A 23,807-nucleotide genomic window follows, 5' to 3' on the forward strand; every position below is an offset into this window, starting at 1 on the left:
ACATTTCAGCTGGGTTCTCAGAGATCGAGCTCAGGATAGAACTATAAATGTGAAATTCTAGCCAATAGACATAAATCAACAACAATAGTTTTCCTGATTGGCTATGTTATGGGGCATACCTGGTGTGAAAGCTTAAAAACATGATCTTAGGGAATTAACAAAAAAACTAGCGTGTAAATTATTTTATAAGAGTATGTTAATACATCTTGGAAGAGCACACGACAGATTTATGTATTTCAATTTAAGATAAACGTAAAATGTGCCAAGTTGTTCCATACGTCAGTCCGAATTTCTGCGAACGACGCCAAATCGGCTCTCCACGGTCTTTGTGTATACAGATGCGGCTTTATATTTTCTTCACTGCGTGCTGAACGTAGTCTATTCGGTCGAATATTATCTAGTAATGAATGCTGGGTCTCAAAATGGGTGATGGTATTGCGAATAGTACGCTCAGTAGACCTAAGTATTATGTTGACCATAAGCTAAGCGAAGCGCGCGAAACACATTCTCTACACAACTTTAATTTTCGTACGTAAATTGAACGATTTGTGAACGTTGTTCAGGCGTAAGTCTTTCCAAATACCAAACAATACTGAAGAAAGATAACATGACAGCCTGACACGACTCAAACATGATCTTAAAAAAAAGGCTATAATGATTGTTTCAGTGTTTCGCAGAAAAAAATCGTCTATATATTTCTGACATCATCTGTATGATCCAGTTGACAAATGTTTTTGGTTTAGCATATTTTGCTACTCCGCCAAATATACGGCAATTATTTTAATTGACTCCATTAGGAAGCATATCATTTAGTAGTTCGAATTTTACAATCAAAACTGTAAACTGAATCAGTCATATAGTTTATTTGAGGAAATGATACTTAGATGTAGTAATTCACTATGGAAATGTAAATACACGCCAGAATCGAACTAACTGGTTCTGTTTATTTGATCTCTTCTACGCCAATTAAGAAGAAGATCTAAAATATAAATACATCAAACTAAACCAAAAATGAGTCACATACGATAAGCAGTAACATGAAATAAGCATCTTACTTTTCTGTGTGTAGGTGAAAATTATGAAATTCATATATTTTTTTATCTAAGTAGTCAAAAGTAAGCTCAATATAATAAGAACATTTTTTTAAGAATTGTTTGATATTTTGCAATACATTTTTTATATCCAAAATAAATAAATCTTCAACTAATATTTTGCTCTACAAAAACGCTCTGAATATTTTTCCATAAAAAGATTCCTTTAAGTTATACGCTATTAAAATTATTCATCAGATGTACTTTATTCATATGGTACACCATCTCAGGTCATTTGATACATAACTTTAATTGTGTGTAACATTTAAAAGGGATGCGTTAATGAAAAACACCTCAAATTCTCTTTCATAGAACGAAATATTTTATATTAGAGTATAATATTTGACGGCTGTTGGCTTACTAGTTTAATAAAATATATAAAAAAAATTCTTGTTATATACATAGAAAACCAAATATTACTTAGACACGGTTTGGATTGAGGACAGATCTTGTTTAGGTCGTAACTTTATTTTCAGGGCAAATCCTAAAATTTCAGCGGTCGCTCGTAAAGGAGGAAATCAACTTGGCGAAATAACGGATACTCTGATGTGCCAATAACCTAACAACTCTCAAAATTGTAATTAAAAGCGGAGGCCGATAATTGTGAACACTTGATTTCCGTTTATCATGGATCAGATTAGTGTCAGCCCTATCAGTAATTCGCCCGAAAATAGTTGCATATTTGTTCTAACCTCCAAATATCTACGAAAAGAGTCTATACTCAGCCGAATTCTAAAAATGGCAATCCTTATCATACGTAACTTATTTATATGTAATACAGATCAACCAAGAACTTGTTCTTGTGAAAAAAACTCATTTTTGAAAATGAAAGAAAATAGAATGTTATCTAGAAAGCAGTAGTGTACCTATTGTACACCTAGTTCCGCAACAACAACAATACACATACTAATCGCAAAGTAAGCTTGACAAGCGTTTTCCCACTCCTGATTCGTAAAATTTCAGTTAGTGACGAAAAAACGTCAGAGGTAAAGAGAAAATTAGTAGAAGTGATGAACACAAAACAAATACTTTGTAAACGACCCTAGCTCTCAAAATTCGCTATAGACAACGTGAACAGTAGCAAAATGCACTGAGGCCACAATACATTTTGGGGCACTTATAACCTGAAAATATTATATCACTATGAGATAAAGTAAAATTTAGCAAACAAAAAGATGAAGTTAATGCATGAGCTTCAAAACCCTTTCAAAAGGTGAAAAATAAAGTGGAATTCAAAAGGGTTATGCACGCGTAAAGTGGCACAGTTTTCGGTAAACAATTCTTATACTTATACATGCAAGTCCGGAGACACACATATAAAGTTACAATTTGTGCTGAATATCATTCTTCCCCACTAAATACTACAAAACTGTTATACCACTCAAAATTGTGAGAGAAACAGTGCAAATGAGCGAAAGAGAGCGCTCATAACAAACTGAGTGTGTGCCATGGATGCTGAACGACGCGGCGTATGAGCAACATCGAATAAACTGAGCGGATTCGGTTTCTCAAGAGAAAGAGAGGGAGCGCGAAAACACTGACCTAACACACATTTCCGATGCCAACGCGCAGTGGCGAGACATATCAAGGGTCGGTTGTGCTTTGCACTTTTTCTGCACATAAAATGACAATTTCGAATTCGAAAAATTGCGCTATGTCAAAATATTCGCATTTTCACAACGAAATGCAGCGCTGTGTTACGCTGAGAGTATGCTGGCATGCATTTCGCAAGCAACAAAACCAAAAACAATACAGGTGTTTAACGAGTTTGCAGCTGCTTGGATTTGCTACGTCAGTAGAAACGTTTTGTTAGTTGCGTCGAGCGGCGGTTGAGTTAGCGGCATTGCATTTCGTTGCAACAATGACGTGTGTAAGCAATATGTGCACTTTTGACGAATAAATTTACGCGCGTGTAGCAAATGTATTGATGTAATTTAGGCAAGAAATACGGAGAAAATTTGCTTGAAGTTGTTGTGGCAGGCGAAATAGTTAAGTTGAAAAAAAATTTAATGATATAAAAGAAAATGTGAACGAAAATATAAATTCTGATGAACTGAAAAATTGTTGGCAACAAAATTTTACCAAAAACTTTACTCAAGAAAAAGTATGTTAAAAAAGAATACTAAGTTGAAGCGCAAAATAATGAAATAAAAAAAATTAAAAATTTTTAAAACTCTTTAAGGAGAAAAAAGACCGAATGGAGCCCCCGCGTGTGATTGTTTTAATAAACATACTTGATTTTTGCTGATAGTTAAGTTTAAACAACTCCTGAAAGGTAAGCTTTACAGCTCGTTTTAAATTTTTTACTTAAAAATTTCTTTTAAAAAACTTGGAGAAAAACCGATACATATTAAATATATTTTTTTGTTAAATGCGTAACTTGCAAAACGCCAAATTTACTATATCTGTATGCATCAAGAACTCAATTTTTAAAAAAATGTTTTGGATGTAAACCAAAATGGCGCATAAAAACTTTTCAATAATTTAAAAAAAAAAAATTAGAACTGTGTCAAACAGACAAGAACCCTTATCCAGTTACTTTAAAGCGCGGCTCAATATCAACAATCATGCTAGTTTTCTTTAAACTTCCTTTTTGTAGCTCTCATTGCACATTAAATCAGCAGCACTGCCAGCACTAAACAATTCCATGAAACAGAAAGCTGCATCTAGCACCATAATTCGGTTCGAAATAAGTAAATTGTGTTAGCAAAACTACAAATAAAGCAACATTTGTTGTTGTAGCAGTGGTGCTACAGCTGCTACTGCACCTTCAGGTTATAATTTCACTAGCAGAAACCGGCTTGCATGCTAACAGGCGCTTATTATGCTATTGCCTTTGCGCGCCACCTTCGCCAGCATCATCAGCAGTGCACATAGACACACATGTGTACACACAACTATATTTAGTTGCTGTCACTTGCGCTGGGCTGCAGCGGCTGCCGCAGTTTGACGCCGCATTGCAGATGGTTTGTAACTTATACTCGTCTGCATATATAAATGCACGTTTACAAAATTATAGCTATGAAATTACCCGCGCATACGCACACATCTACAAGTGTGCGAACACTTCTATGACAAAATTCATTTGCACTGACGTAGTGGTACGTGCTTCATTTACGTAATTTTTTCATATTTAACTGCCGTAATTGTAGCTTTCGCCCCTTTCTACTACTTTCTACTGCCTTTTGCGCTTTTCTTTCATTTTTTTATGTTTCATATATGAATGTGTGCTGACACAGATTTTTGCTGCCATTAAAAGAGCAGAAACAAAAACGAAAAGTTATAATTTGAAAGCAACAAATACTTTTGGATACTTAAATGCGCGTATTTTATTCCAAAATTCATGAAAACATTTATATGTAATAATTTTATGTTTGTATGCGTGTATTTTTGCTCATATACTCTCATATACATACAATTCATATATCGTTCCAAATGGTTATGCACTGCGTATGAGTAACCCGCACGCAGCTGTTTTATGTTGATAGGAGTTCGTGCGTGTTTGTACTATGTGTATGTGCTCATATTTATTTAGATGTTTAATAGCATATATAGTATATGTATACAGAGAGTATCCGCATTGTGGCATACGCTAATGAGCAGCAGCGAACTGTCAACGAACTGGATTTCAGTGAACTTGGCTTTGTTGTTTTTCTGTGTCAAAGCATTTCGTTGCGCAAATAAAAATAAAATCAGAGTGTGCAAAAATAACTTTAAACAAATGATAGAGTACTTTTCTGAATTTTTCTGTGTCTCACAAAATAAGTTGGAAAATAAAGTCAGCAGCTAAAGAGCTTTTTAGGCGGATTTGCTGTGTTTACAGGGTATTAGAAAATTTGATATTAATGATAAATTGTTGATTGCTGATGTACGGTTATTTCAATAATATTACGTTGATCTAGTGCGATCTTGAAGCATGAATATTAGTCAGATAATCTCTCTTCTTTATCTTTCTATTTGTTTTATTTTATAAATCTTTCTTTAGTGACTTACTATATTTATATCCAGTATTTTTTCATTTTCAATTAGTTTTTTATTAACATCACAAGAATACGGGTCAAAAATAAAAAAGTTAGAATTCTTAAAAATTATCAGTTGATAAAAAGGGGATTACAAAAAAATTTGCATCTGTCCAATCCAATTTTTCAACCCTCCTAGCGAAAAATATAACCAAAAAGGATTATTAATTTAGAATAATGTCGCAATATCTGGAACTACGGAGGAGTTTGCAAAAAAAAACATATTACGAAAATTCGATTACTGAAAAAAAATCATCATTTATACCACCTTTTTTCTGGGTTTCGAGTTTTATAAAAGGAGTAAAATTTTAAATTTTGTGGCTATGTCTACTTACAGACATAAAGAAGTATATGAAGAATAATCTCTTTCAGATAATTTATTACCATCTGAGAAGTCGAGGCTATTGTTTTGAATAATACTTTTTTGAAAAAATGCAATTAAAGTTTCAGTTCTGGCCAAACCAGTTTGTCTGCAGGACCAGAAAATAGCTATACAATCTCTGAAAATAATAAATTGTGAAATATGTGAGCATATTTTAGAATAGTTAAAGTTAGAAAATAAAATATTTTTTAGGATAGATGAAAACAGCCTAAACCCTCTTAAAAAATGTCCCTTCCTATCCGTTTTAGGATAGGCTACTCCTTTCAAAGGTCAATACAGTCTTAACTGTCATAAAAAATGTTTCTTTCTCTCAGGCCAAATTAAACTTTGATTTGAGTGTATATAACACTTTATATGGAAATATTGAAGCTATCAAGCCAATTTTTGTCTTTTCTAATGGTGTGATGTGAAGAAGAATGTGGCTTCGCCCTGAACAATACTGCATACTGAAGTTCGTGAAGATAATGGTGATAAAAAGGTTCACGGAAATTGTAAATGAATGGCAAAATATTTCATTAATATTTATTTTTCCACCCTCAAAGAAGTTCCCACCAGATGGAATAGTACAGTTTGTATGGCCGATATTTCTTATAGTGGCGGTACCAACAAATGAGCACTTCTTGGAGAGAAAAAGGCATGTGTAAAGTTTCAGATCGATTTCTCGAAATATGAAGGACTACAAAGCCTTTACATTTACAAAAATGCGCTTTTGAAGTGTATTTTAACTTCGGTGCAACTAAAGTAAACGCCTAACTTCTTTTTTAATGAAATCGGAAGCTCTCTTATAATATTACAACATACCTGCGGTAACCTAAATTTATAAATACGTCCTTAAGCTGTTCGAAAGTTTCAACAAAAATTATTTTAAAGTTTTTAAAAGAAGGTTTTCGATATCATTGACGTATTATGCCTTACATTTAAATGAAACTCTGATGTTAAACTCAAGGGTATTCATCTGCAGCTGAACAATTTTCATGCTAAGAAAATCAGTGCTTAAAAAGTTTTTGTTTTAGCTGTAAAACAACTCTGAACAAATTCAATTTCCTTAAGATTTATTTCAAAAACTCACAAGGATTAAAATGACAAGTCCTATTTGTTTTTGTTTTTTGATACTACAGTAAAAGAAAATGAGTCAAAGCGGAATATAAAAGAAGTAACTTCACCCATGTTTGTATGTATAGTAATCTATATACCGTAGGCAGCAGCCGAAAAGAAACATTGATGAAGCTGATGTCGCCTAAGACAGCCAATCAGACAGACCGACGGGCGAGCAGCAGGTGACTGAATGCAATATCCTGCACACTTTCGGCGGGCAGCGCAGAAAAAAATAAGAAAAACATTTGCAAATGAAATGAAATTCAATACACTAGAAAGCGCACAAAGTGAAAATGTAGAAATTAGGCAAGGTAATTTGGTAAGGAACACGCGCAGAGCAATGTGAGCAAGAACAATTTTAAATTGCGATAGATGCGCGCTAATAAATTAAAGCTTTCACCACGACGAGAAAAAGTTTCCGAACGAAACGACAAATTGTTAAAGCGTTATATATCATAGAAGTATGCCAGCATCCGCAGGGGCGCGTGTGAGGTATTTTAAATTTTTTTCAACCTCACGCGAAACGCAAACGCGCTTAAATGGCGAAACTTTTCTACTTTTCTTACGCGCTGGGAGGGAGAAGGGCGAGGCGCTTATGCGTTTTACTTAAGTGCCATTTGTAGCTGTTTTTGGCAGACATTTCCGTTAAAACACCTTTATAACAATTTGCCACAAACTTCACTAGATACACATATGTATGTGTGTATATGTCCACAAATGTCTGCCTCACAGGCGAAGGAATGCCTGCATCTGTCTACAAATCCGCTGCTTCCGCGGATTATGGATAGGCAACGTATCATGAACAATTTGTGTTTTATTGTAAGCAGCAACTTTTAAACTGTCGCTATATGCCAAACTCGCATTTTAAGTGTTATTGCTGGCAAAGCCAGTGCCAAGAGCGCGTCCGTGCTATCGTACGCGTACTGGCGACCGAAGCAGCCAAGTGCTGCCAAAAAATCTCTTATGCCCAATGCCGGTGCACGTTTTAAAGAAAATGCAATTGCTACATGTCTACAGATATAAACATTTGCTCTGGTGTGATAGTACACTACAGCACAAAAAAATAGCCACACTTTGGAATTTTCATTTCTCTAAAACCAACGAAATTTCTCTCCTTATAAATGCAAGTAGCAAGTTGCGATGCTTATTTTAATGACTTTATATTTTATCAAACATCTCACACTAGGAACGTTTCTGGATCTAAATTATAATGTCGCTTCCATATCTTAAAAAAATTGCCAATTTTTAAGTAATTATTGTATTTTTTTAGAAAAGGATGACTTGGAAATATCCCACAGATGTTTTGCTCTGGGTTTTGCAAATTTAACTGTTATGAATATATGTACATATGTTCTTAAATAATAAGTACCATAAGAGTCAATTATAATTCTCCAAAACATATGAACACTTCGCGAACGATGAATTGAAGAAAGTTGTTTGGTCCGATCAAACGAGAATCAATCGATAATGATCAAAAGGGCGCGTATAGATATGGATTGACTAACAGCGATTACGCACTGCAAGATCGCAAAATGTGCGAAAAAATTAAAATTCGAGGTGGATCGCTGATGGCTTGGTGATTTTTTCGCGGAAATGTGTTAGAATTCGCCGGATTGCGGGTACAATACGTGCCACAGAATAATTTGATATTCTGGAGTACACATCTTTTCCAAGTCTAGATACATTCAGATCATGGACAAAGATATATTTTCAAGCAGAATAACATTCCAAAAAATTCCGTAAAAGTTACCAAAGGATGTGGTTTGTCGATAATGACAGCAAATGGTTCTAGTGACCCGTGAATCCTCAGATTTGTACCTCTTTGTTAACTCTTAGTACATTTTTAATAGAATTTTTTTCTGGAAGGTATGCTCCAAAGGCTGTAAGTAAATTGTGGGAGCGGACCTTCGTGCATAGCTAAATACAAGTCTTAGCTTATAGAGAATTTCATAAATACATAGTATGACAAAAATTATGGAATAAGTAAAAGAAGTCGTCTGGTGACCGAACTTTTCAGTCAATGGGCAAAAGTGTTCACACTGATATCTTTATCTGTATTTTTAATTCATTAAGTTTTCGTTTATGAATCCAGTAACTGCTTTAGAAAGCAAATTTAATATCCTTTTGAATGTATTTATAATTTTTCATATGTATAGCTACTAATAAAATTTCTAAGCTTTAAGATAAATGCTTGAAATCTCGTGAACAGTTTTGTCCTTTACTGTACTAGTTCGAATTTCAAAACGAATATTTTTCAAAGCGCAGGACGAAAGAATCACTATTTTTCCTGGGAACTCAGGAAGCACTAATTGACCCGCTTCCATTGTACTGATAGCGGTTCTAGGATGCCTTTCCTTGCTAGCTCATCAGCTTTACAATTTCCAGCGATTCTTTTGTGATCTGGCACCCATACCAGCCTTATCACAAAGACACTCGATGCTATTGAGAGCGAGTTTAGGCATTCCTTGACCAACACTGAATGCACTGTTAATGAGTTCAAGGCTAGTATCTCCGCTGAAGTTTGTAACACACAGAAGGAAGCGTCGGAGACCCAGAAGGAAGCGTCGGAGACCCTATAAAGTACATATATAAATGATCAGTATGTTAAGCTGAGTCGATTTAGCCATGTCCGTCTGTCTGTCCGTCCGTCTGTCCGTCTGTCTGTACATATACGAACTTGTACTCCTCAGGTTTTAAGATATCGTTTTGAAATTTTGCAAACGTCATTTTCACTTCAAAAAGCTGCTCATTTGTCGGAGCGCCAATATCGAACCACTACAAACCGAACGATCGGAATCATTCGCATTTTACGTGGTACCTTCACGAAATTTGACATGGATTACTGCTTAAGAAAATAATATAATCTAAGAAAAAATTGTTCAGATCGGATTACTATAGCATATAACTTCCACACAAACTACACACATAGTTACTAAAAGAAATGCACCGTGAAGGGTATATTAGCTTCGGTGCAGCCAAAGTTAACATTTTTTTTTGTTTTTTTTTTCATTATTTCATCTTATTTTATTATAAATTCCTTTTAAAAAACATTGCTGTAAGATTAAGAATCCATTTCCAGCCTGCAACCATTTTCTTGAGCAGTAGTGTATACACGTGTATGAGTACAGTTATTTCACCACAAACGATGGGTTTTGTATCACAGTAACTTTAGCCGCATATGCCGTTGTACCGCAGTCGCAGCCGCTAGCGGAAAAATATTATTTCTTACATTTCGTAATAAGCCACTGCAATAAGCACTCATATCTGAGGACTCCTTTGCTATTTATGTGCACATTATGAGTATAAAGCAGAGTAGCGCAACACAACCAAATGTGTGTATGATTTTAAGAAGACGTTAAAGTCATAGATAAAGGTACATTCTCTAGCTTAACTCTTACCTACTGGCGGCGGGAATGGGATTTTTTTGCTAAAAAAGTAGAGCATATGCTATGTATAAAACATGAAGTAGAAAGGATACGTTGCGTTTGTATCCTTACTGTATACTATTTCAGCGTATAAAGAGGTAGTGTTGCCCACAGCTTGTAAAAATTTCACAGCAGGTTAGCAGCTTGACACCACCTTGGTGACTACATATGCTAAAGCCACAAAGAACCTCTGTACTTTGGCAGGACCATAAGTAATGAAATGTATGCTTTAATATTATTTCTCCGAAATATTCGGTGTGACTTATAAATTTACGTTTTAGATATTAATCTATAGTTTGTGAAACAATTTTTCAGAATATTAATAGCTATTGCTAATCAAATTATATTATAATAAATATTTATATATTTTTGGCGATACTCTTTTTGAATTAGTTGCTTCCTTCTATTAAAATGGTTACTTAGTCTGTTTCTTTTAAGCGTAGTACATAAGTGCGAAAGGGGTTTTGAGACCTAGTAAGTAATATTATATTGCAAACTTGATATTAAACTCAGACAAATATGATGCCTTAAAGAAACCCCTCCAAAAGTCACCCTTATAACAACAATGATGCAAATTCGATTAGACCAGTTATTCCGCACCAAGACATCAAACACTTCTTCAGACTCTTACTTTGATATATACATATATATGTACCAGATGTTTCCATATAGCCATACCAAAATTAAATTACCGGTGCGCCAAGAGTTGAACTTTTTTCAGTATTTTATCGAAGCCATTTTGTTTATCATAGAACATCCAGTTATATTACATACATATTTTATGACTTCGCAAATTCATTAATGATTTCCGACGTTACGATCTTGAAGTAAATAACGTGCAGTGAAATAGTGTTTCGTTGAATTGAGAAATACACTTGTATGCTTTATACGATACTTTCATCGGAAACACCTTAGACAGATGATAAAAATTGTAATACAAGCTCGATATAATGTTTGTTAAAAAAACAATATTTCGCCAAAACTCTAGAATGCGAGTGGTGACTATACTCCTTATCTCTCCGATTGTAAGGCGGTGGTATTAGCCTTGAACTTGCTGAAAACTCTGGTTAAAAGACGTCCAGACTCCTTACTAGTGTGATCAAATTGAAATTGTGATTTTGTAATTTCTACTTCGATGTTTTTCGAATCGGTAAATCTTTTCTTCTATAGGTTGGTGGTACTGTTAGTGATATCTATCCCAAATTTCACGTCAAAACATTCATTACTATTTGAGATACGCGTCGTTTTGTGAGGCTCGAAAAGTGAATTCTTCGATTTTTACTATGTCTGAATTTATTGAACAAAGAAGTGCGATAATGCACTGATTTACCTTCGTGTAACTTCAGCAATTCAGCAAATTCACGTGACCACTCCGAGGACACCGTTTTGACTCAATTGAGGATATAAAAGCTGAATCGAAGAAGGCTCTGATGGCCATCACGACGGAGGATTTTTCCAAGTGCTATGACGATTGGAAAATTCGTTGGCATAAGTGTATTGCAGTGGGAGGGGAAGGAGATGAAATTAACAAAATTCACCTTTCAATTTGATATCTGGCATCTAAATACAATATTTTTAGACTAAAAGGTACTTTAATCTCACTAGCTACAGAAAGGAAGCTCCACGTTTGGGCTCAAACCAGTTCTATAAACGTTGGTCAACTACTAGCGACTGGGCTGTCGCCAGGACAAATCATAAGAGATCTTGTGAGCTCTGTGACCTCAGCGAAGTTCCCTTTTCTTTAGAAGTAATACTTTTAGAGAAATACCAGATTTGCGGTAGATTAAATGTGCTTTGTCGGTAGCTGATATCCAACTACAGGACTTTTTATATGGCTTCACAAGGAATGGTACACAGCACTCTAATGAAGCCATCGCGAGAGATCAGCGATCTAATTTGTCGGATTTATTTTAAGGGAGACAACTCGAACTCTGGTTTTTACCATCTCTTAGGCAATTTGCTAAGATCACGCGTTTTTCTTCACAATCAGAAGATTTGCGGAATGTAATAAGAATAAAGAAAATTAAAGGTAAAGCTAAGTATAGGTTTAAGGCACAACTCAGAAAATAATATATAAGACTTTATTAATCAGCACTAATATAATTAAAAGTCTGATTAATTTAAAACTTAAACGAGCAAGTGTAAAATGGAAAAAGGATAATACAAGAATCCGTTTTTCGCGTTCTAAAGAATTAAAATGAAATATAAAAGAGCGTAAAGAAAAGTTCGAAACTTAATCTAGTTAGTTAGTTCAGTTTAGAAGCTATTATTTAAGTAATTAGCAGTGCTCTTTTTCCGGAAATACTTTAATTTATAAACATAAAACTTCCTATCGACACCAAAAACACCGCCAAAAACTTAAGCCAGACAACTGCGTATCATCATCAAGCTTTTACCCAAACTCCGTAAAAGCCTTAAATTCCTAGAAATGACACAAACACACTGTTTTGTGTACCAAGAAACATAAATCCCGAAATTGTATGCGCTTCTGGCTAATATTGACACGTCAACGCACTTTGTTAGCGAACCGTCCGTCTTTTTTTCAGCCACGCTCCCTTGCAGGCGCTTTTGGCTGCCAAAGATGAAAGTCAAAGCCAATACAAGGTAAAGCCAATCACATTCCCAATAAGCCAGTTAAAGGCAACGTTCGTGTCGTCAGTCAATGTTTGTCAGCGCGACAGGCAGCAGCTGGAAGCCGCCAATGTTGCTGGTAAACAAATGACAGTAAACAGACGACGCACAGACAAACTGACGCACTAACACACGCGAAAGCGCGCGATACAGATATAGCGACAATATTTGTTATTTGAAATTTGAAACCATAAAGCAGTTATGCGGCAGGTTCGGGGACTTGGCAGCGCGAGTGAAGGGAAGCCGCGGTGTGAGAACTTGACGAAAAGAAACGCTTTAGTGGCCCATTTGAGACGCAAGCCAAGCAGTGAACGTGCCGAGTTGGCAATTTTAGTGCACTGCAAAGTGCCACACACACACATACACACACGCATATGCTTGAAGATGGCGGTATGCAGAAATGTCGCCATATTTCAACGGAATTTTTTGCTTTCAACACTTTAATGTGCATATATATATATATATTTTTAACTCAAGAGCCGGCGGCATCAACGGCGTCTCATTCGACAGAAGCCGTCGAGACGACGACTTGCCACACCACCTTTTCTACGCACACACATACATATAGTACATACCAACAATATGCACCTGTTTTTATTACAGTTACTTCGTCAGCCTATTTTTCGCACAATGATTTTTCCACTCTGCCTTGCCGCCGAGACGCCTCAGGAAGCATCGATGTCGCCTTTGTTTTGCGCCTTTTGTTTGCCGTCACTTTGCATATTTCGATATTTGTTTGCTTGCGGCTTTTACCGTTGTTTTCTGGCCAGGTTATTGCTGTTTTTCTTCTGACATTGTGTTGTTGCTGGGCATGCTATTATTGTTGCTGCAATGAGGAAATCAAAAATCGCATTTTTTGATGGATTGCCTAGCCTTATTTTCACTCATACAGGCGTTTCATACACTTTCTTCCACTTCGCTTTGGTGCACTTTTTTGGACTCTGTTCGAATAATTCTATTTTTAGGTGGACTCGTTTATTGTTAACACATCAGAAGGAGATTTTTTCTTGATTGGGTATTTTTGGGTATTTATTTGGGACGCCTTTATTCTATTTCAGTAATCGAGTTTATTTAGGAAATTATAAATACAGAATTGTGTCAGTTCGTGTCTCACGCATTTGCGAAATTTTGTTAGGTGAAAAAGTAAAAAAGGAAAATGTTAGTCTAATATTAATTACACTGTATAGCACTCGACTGGGCGTTGGGTCATATTAATTGTTTGCGAGAGATTGAATCAGAAGCACAGAAAAGAAAAAAAGATAAAATCCGCTTTTCGAGGTTAGTGAACAAAGTCGAAATATTTGCTTTAAAATTTCGAAATTGAGCTAAGAAGTGTAAAAATTAAGACATCATCGACGTTTATCTCTCTTGCAAAATAATTTTATACAGGATTTGTTTGTGAGATGCTCTTAGGGGTCAAGGTTTTGTCTTCAAAAAAAATAAAAATATTAGTAATATAAATACATTAAAAAATAAATATTTCCAAACGTATTAGACTCAATTTTTAAAGTTTTATATATTTTTTGGCTAATAGTCATCGTAAATATTTTACACAGTCCAATACTAATTCTGGTTACCTAAAACATTCAGACACCAAATAAAATGTGTATAGTAAGTTCAGCAGAATTGCGCACACATCTTTCAACAAACACTTAACTCACCTATCCAAAATTTTAATTGGAAAATCTGTGTCAAAATTATTTTATCATTTCCCTCATCTCAAGGCCAAAAGCTGTTAAATTAAATTGTTCTTTCCATTACACAAAAAGTATATGTCTGAGCTTTGCCACAAGTGTTCTGAGACATACATATCTACATATATATAGAGCCTTGCTGTCTCCCTGTGAAGTAATGTCCTTCTTAATTTTAGCGCACGTATTAACTTTTTAAATTAAAAACTTTGTCACTTACGTTTATCCTTGATTTCACATGGAAAGTTGTGCCGGAGCAAAGGAAACTGAAAGGGGCAACTTAGCGAAACCCAACATATGAATTGCACATAGGTGTATATATATATATGTATATGTACATATACATATATATAGATATGTAATAAATGCGTGCCCTAGTATTGCACACTTATTCGGTAGAACTTGAGTGAGATCATTAATTATTGTTGTCGCTTTCTTCGAGGCATATGGAGTCATATTCGTTTTGCAGTTATCGATAGCACCTACATGCAAGTATATAATAGTATAGGTACTTCAAAAAGCCTTATGTCATAAGCCCGATAGTAAAATGGTTTAAATGATCATTTTAAGTTATTGCCCGAGCAGTGTTAATATTTACGACCTCAAGGTCATCACTTTATATTTAATGAGCCACTAGCAGCAAACAATTATGTCCATTGAAATATATTAGATGAAAACATGAAGAATGACATCTATTCCCGCTTAATTTCGTTTTTTGCAATCTTTTCACATATATATCTCCGGTTATTATATATTTTGGAAAATTTCTTGTTAGATGGCACTGATACACAACTGATCTGTATAATTTTGGTTCATTGTTGACCTATGGCATTATATAATATATGTATTGACAGAAATGTAATGAATGATGACTAATATTAGCAGCTTCTTGGTAAAGAATTTCTGGTCGATATCCCAAATATTGAAGAACTTCATATCGTATTTACAGATTAATTGATTGATTGGTAAACAAGGTATCACCGCGATCTTAGATCTGTTGTACCCTCTACTAAATCACTTAGCCCCAGCATATTGATAAAGTCCAATATGGTGCTGGTAGCTAGTGAAGTGATGTGATCCCTACATGGATCCAAGGCACTTTAACCTGCGTCTGCAAACTTTTATGCAGTCATTTAGGAAGTGTCTTGGTGTTTCAGGCTCCATGTCGCAGAACCGCCAATTTACGCAAGAAGATAGGCGCATGTTATGTAAGTGCTCCTTCAACTTGCAGTGAACAGTGTAGAATGCGATCAGTAGTCTGAGTTTATCCCTAGGGAGGTTAATTGCATAATTAAACCTGCTGAGGTTATAACGCCTCTTTAACAACCTGGCATTTCGCATGCCTTGTAGTAGTTGCCAATGCCTCTCTCTGCTTTATCTTTCTTCCATGCGGAGAAGCTCCTTTATGGTATGGGGACCCACCCCAGTGAAGAGTTCAGGTCCTACCATGTTAGTGGACGCTGCGGAGTGGGCGAGCTCATCAGCCAGTTTATTCCCGTCTATAACTATGTGACTGGGCACACAAATGAGCTGCACTTTGTTACGTTCCACTAGGTTATTCAGCCGTTCTGCACCTGTAGCGACTTGATTACATAGAAGGAGATTGCCTTAAGTGTCGCTTGACTATAGCTAAGCATGGTTATACGTTAATTGCGATAGTTGCGGTTGGCGGTTGATGATCTCTATGCTTATGGTCGTGCTTATGATCTCGGTGCTTATGGCAAAGACTTCTGCCTGAAAAATATTCGGAAAACTTGCTGTAGATATGGAGAGTTTCTCCTCCAACATTTTCGAGTCGTCAGTGTATCATTTCAATGTACTATCCATAAGCAGTAGCTCAAGAGTTGATCCATTCCATTCAGTCTAGCTGTCAAGGGTAACATTAAACCCTTTTGGGTTAATTCACTCCAAGGGACAGGAGAAGGGAATTGTACCACTGGTATTGTACCACTTAACTCTTTCATCCGCTGGGACAAGATTACCTTACCTCTGTCACACCCTTCTGCTGTTATTTGTAGTAAAGTGTGCTTACGAGTCGTTGCAGCTTCGATAGTTTGAGCCCTACTGATGTTTCCGAAGATTTTGAGGCCCGGGCCACCGCTCCATACATGATTATTGGTCGCACGATCACGGTGTACAACCACCTAACGTTCTTGAGTTCAAACAGAGACCTACGTCTCGTGAACGGAATGATGGCCGTCTTAGGGGTTTAAACCTCTTTGTATATACAGACAGGCATGGCGAAATCGACTCAGCCTGTCACGCTGATTATTTAGATATATTTTTTATAGGATCTCTGATTTTCCTGGATGTTACAAACATTGTGTCAAACTTAAAATACCCTGTGCAGAATATAATGAATATTGGCTTTAATATATATGCGAGAAGTTATGAATGTGAACACTAATCAAAACGATTTGTAATTTTGGACATATTGAATTTTTGTTTGGTAGGTTGAGTTGTTAGCATTTGAGTTGAGTTGTTAAATTGTTGTTTCAATGTCTTTTAATCGTCTGTTATTTACTGTATTTCTGGGAACCATAATCAAAATACCTTACTTACATAGTTATTGAACAAATTGCTACCAAATTTGCAAATAAAAGCACTAATCACCTTCAAAAAAAAAATCGTATATTTGATTGCACTATGTCGAACACTAATTGTATTTCAACTATATATTTGTGAATTGTGATTGATTTTTGGACAGAAATTGAACGTTTTTTATTTTGCAGCGCGAATAATGATTTGATGTATAAAGCATTGTGTGTGCTCAATTGCATTGTGAATTGAATTGTGTTCCTGAATTCTGTTGTCAATCCTTTTTGTTTAGTGAGTAACTACAGGTATTTTGAGTTGGTGTTGTGCTATGGTGTCACGGCTGAGGTGTATTAAGCTGTATTAAGCTCTTGCTAGGGTGCGTCAGTTTATCCCAGGTAGAGTGGGGGAGTCTTAACTCATTTAAACACTTATTTATTTATATTATCACCTTATGCACGAAATTTACTAAACTTTTATTTTCAAATGTCGCAATAAAGTTATAATTATTCCCTGCAACAAATGTAAGCTTTTGATTATAAATTAAAGGTCTTCTTGCAGTGAAAAATCGTACACACTTCTAGGTTCATATACATATCTGTATATATGTTTACATGTAAGTTCACAGATGTATACATATATATGTCTCTCGGTAAAATACTTTCTTAATCACTGCAAGTTAGCAAATGTCTCCGTAGCAAGCGGTGATCCATCAAAATAAGAAATCTACAGTTGCATAAGTGAGATTAAAGATTGATGTACGTGACGTATGAGTAATTTCAGCTGAGTGCTGAGCTTCGCTTTATGACGCATAAATTACATAATTGTTTTCTACAAAATGTTGAGGAGTTGGATAAAGGATGAACTACTGAAATTAAAGTACTGTCGTAAGCTTGAGTGGAAAGAAGTTAGGGTTCAGTAGTAAAATTGATGTAGTTGCGTTAAAAGATATTTTCTAGTTTTACAAGTTTGTCGTTTTTCGAGTTAGTATTAAAACATTTGTATGACTGAGGATTAGTTAATGAAATTGAACACTTTTAAAGCAGTAGTAATTAAGATTTTGATGACTTACGGTATCCTCGAATTTATGACGTTGAGTGTTGAGGTAGTGAAAAATTTGAGTATTTTTCCAAAAATTACATATGTTTATATACTTTTAAATTGAAGACTAAAAAAATCTTTAAAAAATGCGGTTTTTATAATTTTTGTTTTAGTGAAAATTTTGTTATCAAGTTGACTGAGAGGGTAGTTGTAGCAAACCACAGCCGTCCCTTTTTTATTAAAAATCTACTGATAAGGACTGCAGCAAACCTTTCAGCCAGTCGCAGAGCTTTGGAAGGTTACTATTAATGGTAGCTATCTTTTACTGACCTTGAGCAATTCATTACAGAGTACGACAGGTTATAATATTCGAATCTTTAATTGAAAAATTATCAAAAATAATGCTTAAATATCTTCTCATTCCTCATTTCAGAAAATAAATAGTCTCTGAAGTAAGTCCTCTTAAAATATTCGATGTGTTTATAGAAAACAAGAGACCGATTTTATTTTTCCGCTAATCACAATTATTTCCTTACACTCATAGTTAACTCTTAGTGAGACATAGAGTATTTTTTTTTTATTATTTTAGGTTTTTTATAAAAGAAAATGCTCTAGATTTTTCGTGATCAAAATTTTTATTTAATTTTAAAATTAGAAATGAAAGAGTCGGAGAAAAAACATGAAATATTTCAACCTACTTATAACATATATTCTCTGCATATATATGAAAATACAATTATGCATTCTTCACCTCATACTGTAGCTACCAGAGGCGTTGACAGCTCAAAGCCATCACTCACTCGCCGACCACAGCCACCCACCAACCCACATAAGCTTCTACATTGCTCTTCAGCTACCTCAAGCAATTGAAGCGAAAAAATGGCAATGAATACATTTTCATTTATATTACAAAATATTACGTTTTCCCTTAATTTGAATGCGTATTTTACTTGTTAAGAGCAGCGAAGCAATATTAAAGGGATAAGGGGAGTGGAAGAGCAGTTGCGGCAGCGAACTCGGTTTTGTAGCTATAAATCTGCATATGTATGAAGATGTGTATGTGTAGGGGCAATCATTCAGTCTTTCATATGTCACACATATATACATACACACAAATATGTTCGGCTTCTATAACGGCGTATATGTGGGTGCGTGTTAAAAATTGATGTGGCATGTGAAATTTTTATGCACTCTTCCAAAGGAAACACATATACACACTTACATATGCCTGCTTTGGCCCCATCGTTCGAGTGTTGGACAGACGAAATGTGAAATACCAGTGAGGACCTACAGCTGTAGCTATTGAGAGGGCAGCAAAATTGGCGCATCACAAAAACACACACACACTCAGAAGCAATTGCAAAACGAAACGACAGGGAGCTATTTGGAGTTGTGGTGCTACAGCGACCTTGCTGCCACTCACTTATGCGCATTCAGCAACACATCCACATACATGCACACATACACTTAGGAGCGCAGGTTTCGGCTACCTTTACCACAGCGTCGGTGGTGCCACCATCCAGTCAGCAACACTTCAACGCTGCCCAATTGCTGCTGCCACATGCGCTGCTTGCTTGAATGGTTTTGAATGTTTATGTGTGTGTGCGTGTGTGTGGTTTTTATTGGTATTACTGCTCGCATGGTTGTATTCAGTGTCAGGAATGTGTGAAAAATTATGCACAAAATAAATGCGCACGAATGAAAAATTTATAAAATATTTAAATAAACACTTCATAAGATATTTGCGGTGGTAAGTGGCGCGGTGGGAGGAGCAGAACATAACAGTTGTTATTGCTACTGTTGTTTTGAGTAGCAATAACAACTGTGGAAGCAAATAAATTTCCACAAAGATACATGAAGAGCATGTGTCTGCAAATACATTTGAGTATCTGCTGGCGCTTTCAGCATGGCAAATATGCGCAAGGAAGCCGGATCCCTCTTCGGCTGTTGTTGTTAAAAGCGTAAAATATCTATAAAATATAAATATAAATTGCGAAATGTGTGGTTAACAGACAAAAACGATTTCGCATTCACATCATTTGGCCAGTCAAAGCGAGATTGCTTGTCGACAGATAAGGTAGGGTCATTCATTCAAATTGCTTTGCACTTGAAGAAGTGTTACATATATTGCATATGTATGTGTGGACTTGTTACCATATTTCATAGCGAGCAGCAACTGTGCGTGATTAATTTTGTAATGGTCTGTATTTTGCTTTACATATAAACTGTGAAGGCAGTTCAAAAAAATCTTAATAATTTTCAAAAAGTTGATCTAATTTCAAAATTGCAATCTTAGCTATCGACGTAAGATAAGATTTGAGAAGTAATAAAAAAACAACAATAAATTTGCGAACTCAATACAAATTTGAAAATCCAATTTTTTTTTATTAATTAACTTTTAAATTTCTTCATATTATTGTAAGCTGAGTAGGATATTGAGTACACGGTATATACGTATGTATGTACACACTTCAAAAAATATTTACCATATATGTACATATACTCAACTCAAGCGCTTTCCATTGCAAAAGGATGCAGCAGAAAATTTGGTATATTGTGCTCATAAAATATTATTTCAAAAATTCCTATGGATATTCACATTATCAAAAATTAATCGAAATTCTGACATAGCCAAATTTATATTATTACATACTGAACAAGGTATATTTAGATTGCCACCAAGTTTGTAACATCTAGAAGAAAACGCCTGAGACCATATAAACTATATGTATATATGATCACCGGTTCGTTTGTTTCTTTGTATGTATATAGTGTATATGAACTAGTGCCTCAGTTTTTGAGCTTTTGATCTGAGAAATTGTGCACATTTTTTCTCCCAAAAAAGCTGTATCGGACTACTATAGGATATAGGATTCAAACAATCTGATCAATAAAAATCAATTTCTTGCATTTACGGTTTTTTTATTTAACAAAATAAAAATTTGGCATAGATTATTGTTCAAAGCAACTTTGCCAAATCCGAACAAATTGTTTAGATCTGCTCATTACAGCGTATAGCTGACAAACTACTAAGAGAAAAAAATGGTAAGACTTTGTCCATAGCTTTAAAATTCTTAATTTATTCTTTCAAAATATATATGTCGTCCTCTTCAAAGTGATCCCTCTTGGTCCCAATACACTTGTGCCAACGTTTAATGTCTTGCTCTTGGCAGTTGTTTGCTTGTCTGTTTCCAAACAGAGTGGTCGGCACAATTTTGGTTGAAAATTTGGCAAAAAACTCGAAGAACGAATCGGCCGATTGCTCGTCTGCTTCCGGGTCGCAGGCAGAGACCCAAGACTAATCGCTAATTTTTTGACATTCTGGTAGTCGGAAAGCATTGTTTCACAGACGTTAACGCGACGCTGTTTTTCGAAAAAATTTAGTGATTTTGGAACCAATCGTGCTTTCGCTTTTCTTAGGCCCAAATGATCTTTCAAAATGGTTTTCCCTGAGCCTTTCGATATGCAAACAATATCAGTAAGATCTCTGACTGTAGATTGTCAATCAGCAATTCCTTTATATTGTTGGCGTATTGATCGGCAGTTGATGTTGATGGTCGTCCTGGACGTGGTTCGTCGTTAACCCGTTCTCGACCCTTTTTGAATTACTTTTACCAATCAAAAACAATTGCTCGCGACAAACAAGTATCACCGAATGGCTTTTCCAATATTCTATTATTTTTGATGTGACATTTGACTCATATTTAACTGACAGTCATACCAACCTAAAAAGAGAATATTTCGGCGAATGGGAGTTTGTGTGAAATTAGAATTATAAAGTTTCACTCTACCTTTCCAATCAAAATGAAGTTAAAGATATTTTTGTACCTTTTCATCCTGCGAGTACTGTACCTGCAATGGTTCTTATAGCTTCGGTGCAACCAAATTTTATGTTTTTTTTTTGATTTTTAAATAAGAAAACTCATTAAAATAAAAAGCATATATTTGAAAAAATATTAAACAATTTCAAAGAATATATACATCATGGTTCAAAACCAATTGTTCTAGCAGAATATTGTAGGTCATACAGCATGTGAAATTTTCACTATATTGGTTTTAGTGCACGAATTTGGTATGAAGAAATGGACTTTGAATTGGTTACTTTGTGTACACGGAAATTGCTCATACGCCATGTAGTCCCTAAACACAAAAAGATATCCTTATCAAGTTGTCCGAAAACCAATTTCACACAGCTAATACATATTTATCAAAATACAAATTAGAAAAACATTAGGGTGTTTTATTTAAAACTGTTTTTGTTTTTCGGGTGCACATGAAAATTTATTTTTTTATTAAAAAAAAAAAAATCCCAGAAAGTTTGAGATCTCAATTTTGACTTTAACTACAATATTGCCATTTTGATTCTTCAGGCTTTACACATATTTTTGAAAAAAATTATTGTACTGCTGGATTTATCGAAAAACTTCCAAAAGAAAAGTTGTATGAAGTAAAATTTCTGACAAAAAAAGTTGAGGCTCATGTCATTAAAGAGCTTTAATTCTGATCTTTTTCAGATAAATAAACAATTTAATAAATAAAGGTAAGAAATATAGGTCGGAATTGAATGTATGTAACTAAAATTGATCCAATGACTTTATATCAGTTGTTTAGCACAAACACATATGAACTTCCTTATCGCCTACTCACACCAATACATGTGTGTCTATTCCAATGAAATTTCATACGCTTATAGTCCAGGACAACTTCCAAAGAGCTATAGAGCAGCCATGCCGACTTCATTATTAGCAATTGTATGCACTTTGGAGTTGTAAACTACAGTCGCTGCATAATTCTTTAACACTCCCCAGCAACATTCTTGCAGCAGTTATTATTAAGCGAGAATATATGTGAGTTTTTGTTGTTTTATCTCATCTTCATCGCTTGCTACAGTCATAACTTTTGCCACTCACATTTGTCGCCCAGACGCCGGAGGCCTTTGTTGAGCTTATCGACATGGTGCCACTACAGACAGACAATCAGCTACCACATAGCGACCAGGGAGCCTAATATACTCATGAGACTCAAATGTATATATACAGATATAACATCTATGTAAATACAGGTGCTAGACGCCATCTTGTACACACGTTCCTTAAAGTATGCTAGGTAATCCATGTCGGATTAGTAAAGTGCATACACTCGTGAGCTTGTAGAGATGCCTCATACATATACATATAAAGAAATATACGTAAGTGCTTAAGTTCGTATGTAAATACTTAAGTTTTTATATATTTTTTATCAACACACTCATAAGTAATTGCTATATGTTCGTCCCCCCCACCCTTCCTCCGAATAAGATTAAAAACACAGTCTTTTATAAGTATGTATGTATGTGCTGGGAAGACTTCGCTCTCTGCTGTGCTAAGTTGCATGCTCGTGGGCGCTGCTATCTATGTTTGCATAGAAACCTCACAACTTTTGTAGTCTCTCAAAATCTTTTTCTCAGCACACGAGTGCACATAAATTACAGACATTTACGGCGTTGAAAGGATTAAAGTGTGTAAATTTCTTATTCTAACAGATGGCAATATATTCTGAATATCTTCTTCTTTTCTAACACTTTCTATTTTCTGTAGAGAGGAACGCATGCATGTCTAAAATCGATAAGAGTATATGCACAAGTATGTATGAATGTATGTACTGTGTAATATAATGATTCTGAGACTAAGGCGCTGACGCTGACTTTTCAGTACAATAACTTATATTTTTTGGTAAATTTTAGATTGGGAGAAAACAAATTGAATAAATGAAGGAAATGGGCTTAATTTGTTCCATTTAAATTAATAATTGATATTTTTTACGGCCAAAAAAGTTGTAAATTGAGGAAGTGAAAGCATTACTCGACGAAGATTGTTGTTATACACAAGAAGAGCCCACAGAATATTTGGGAGTCATTC

At 35.2% G+C, this 23,807-nt stretch overlaps 1 protein-coding gene across 1 annotated transcript in view; it reads left to right on the forward strand.

Annotated features, from left to right (window-relative positions):
• Positions 1–2,905: 2,905 nt before the first annotated feature.
• LOC126751405 (uncharacterized) overlaps positions 2,906–23,807 on the forward strand; it is a 222,691-nt gene continuing 201,789 nt past the window's right edge. Inside the window, exon 1 of the mRNA XM_050461652.1 lies at positions 2,906–3,366. The gene's annotated coding sequence lies outside the window, so the exon portion shown is untranslated. The remainder of the gene's footprint in view (positions 3,367–23,807) is intronic.

This window comes from Bactrocera neohumeralis, chromosome 2 (assembly GCF_024586455.1).
Source record: "Bactrocera neohumeralis isolate Rockhampton chromosome 2, APGP_CSIRO_Bneo_wtdbg2-racon-allhic-juicebox.fasta_v2, whole genome shotgun sequence".
NCBI lineage: Eukaryota > Metazoa > Arthropoda > Insecta > Diptera > Tephritidae > Bactrocera > Bactrocera neohumeralis.